The following is a 2512-nucleotide window of genomic DNA, read 5'->3' as shown; positions in this document are numbered from 1 at the left end:
CTGGGGGAGAGTCTGCAATTTAGTATAAGAAGAGCTGTGGCAAGGCTGGGCAAGGAAAAAAGTCCTTGGCAGTGTTTCTTTCTTATCAGGTGCAAGATGCAAGCTGTGCATTTCTAACAATACTCCATTTCTAACAACATCACAAAGGAAGCAAGCAGTGATGTAGCAGGAGAATGTGAAAATGTGTCAGATTTGGTGGTGTAAGCTGTATTGAAGAGGAAAGTCCGCTTGTTCCCACTTCCCAGGACAAGGGGAGGAGGAGCCGCATGTAAGAATTCTCACATTTGATGTGCGCGGGCAAGAATTCTTGCACGTGGCCCCCCAGCTTTATACACACACACGGGTCCTTGCACAGGGCAGTGGTGGGGCCCCCAACATCACACCTGCCTCTGGGCGGCTCTGGCTATAGCATGTCACGGCCCCGACCTCACCCTCAGCACCCCATGCCATTCTGCATGGGGCAGGCACAGAACTGAGAAGTCGGGGGGGAGCCCAGAGTCTCCAGCTGTTGCTACATCCAAAACTATAGGAGAAGTTGCAATCAGGCAGGAGCTCCAGGGCTTCAGTTTAACCCCTCACAGGCTGCCAGTTGGACAGCTCTGTTTTATGCCATGGTTAATATTTGTGAAATACAACTTATGAACCTTAAATAATAGGTAGGAAAGGTCTATGAATGCAAAAGGCTGTAATTTAAGTTATACGGTGTATTTTTACCAAAAAAAATATGTTGTACTGTTTTGGAAACCCTACTTCTCAATTTAGTGCTTTATTAACTTTTTCTTTACTGTAGAAAGAAATAGCAAATGAATTCTAATAGCTTAAGTCATTTAAGAATGTACAAAAACTAAAATGACAGTCACCTTAAAAATCACCCTTTTGCTGCTTCTTCATTTTTAATCTAGTATTGTAATACTGAAAATGACTTGTAACTGGTATGCTATTGAAGACCATCTGCTCTACTTAGGGTAGTAGTACGCTTTCCCTGAAAGCCTTCATGACTAGACAAAGTGGAGTGAAGGCCAAGCTACCAAATTGAGCTGAGAAGGGTGGCAAGTGGAGAAACAGAACAATTGGAAGAGAGAGAAAGAGGGTCACAGTAAAAGAATTCAGGAGGAGTTAGAAGTACCGTGCCAAGAAGAAGGTATATAAATAGGTTTTCACTCACTACTTCAAAATGAGCCCCTGAGAACTTTTCTTTTCTTCTCACATAGTCACTTTATACATACAGATCATCATTTTTTCCACATTTTGTTGAAACAACATAACTTTTCTTTCAAGACACTTTCTTGATATCTACTATTGCACAATGAGATGTGGTCTGATGCACTGCATATTAAATCTTCTGATTTCTTGGTTGTTATGAGTTTACTTTGTTGAGGTTATATTATAAATTATACTACAAGGCCTTATTTATCTATATTTTTATTCATTATATTATTATGAGTTCATTCTATAGTATATACTGGAAATTAAACATACCTCTTACAAATAATATTTTCATAATTCCTAGTTAAATGTGATTTTAAGGCTTAGTTAATTACTGGATAATATCTGTTGATTTCAGATCAAGCCAATTACTTATTTCCATACTGAAACAGTAAAGAAAAAGGTCTCCTTCAGAAATGTGTCATGTAAACAGAATATCTGTGGTCAGCAGGAAGAACAACCATTTCTTGTAGCATCAGACTTTCCCTGGAGGTCTCCCTATGCTGTTTAGACTACAGAATATGTTAAGAGTAGAGCCTGAGGTGGTATGACTTCAGGCAAAGGAAAAACTAAGTTACCTGTCTACAATAATAATAAGGATATGAGTAAAACCAGCACAGCAATGCATCTGGCCCTTCCATTCCTCTATGTCCAAAGATGCCTGCAAAGCTTTCAGCTTGTTCCTTTTGACCCCATTAATGGAAGAGCATTACCTATTTTGTGGTCTGGAGAAAACCAAATCCTAAATATATTCCTGCTTCTTGACTGTACTTACTTGATTTTTTTATTATTATATCTTGCCTTCCATTTTAAATTAATTATAAAAAAGCTGATGATGAAGAAGCACTTTCTCCTTTTACGAGTGACACCATCTTTTTTGAGAAATTATATGGGAATCATACTATGCTCCTTGTCCCACACAAACTAGTAAGGCCTTTGCCATTATCTGCAATGTCTCCCTATGTAAGCGTTTTTTTGTCTTTAAGACATAAGAATAATTGGATCTTAGATCCACTGGGAGTCACTGAACCATGACACCTATCTATGTTGCCATACCCCAAGCATGAAGGGCTTTGTTACATGGTAATTTGGGGCAGTTTATCAAGCTCGTACTGCCTGGATTGTTCACACGTTAACACTTGAAACTAATTTTAAGCACTCGTAAGGCAGGATTATTTTTGATCTGTGTTACCCAGCTCATTACCTAGGGGTGTAACCCGTCATCCCCTCCCCATCCCTCACAGTTTCTGGATTGGGCCCAGTGCCTCCCCCCACCCCTGCAACCCAGATTCCCACTCATTGCTAC

Source organism: Crocodylus porosus, unplaced genomic scaffold (genome assembly GCF_001723895.1).
Source record: "Crocodylus porosus isolate Cpor-Errol unplaced genomic scaffold, CroPor_comp1, whole genome shotgun sequence".
Taxonomy (NCBI): domain Eukaryota; kingdom Metazoa; phylum Chordata; order Crocodylia; family Crocodylidae; genus Crocodylus; species Crocodylus porosus.
This window is presented reverse-complemented; position numbering follows the sequence as displayed.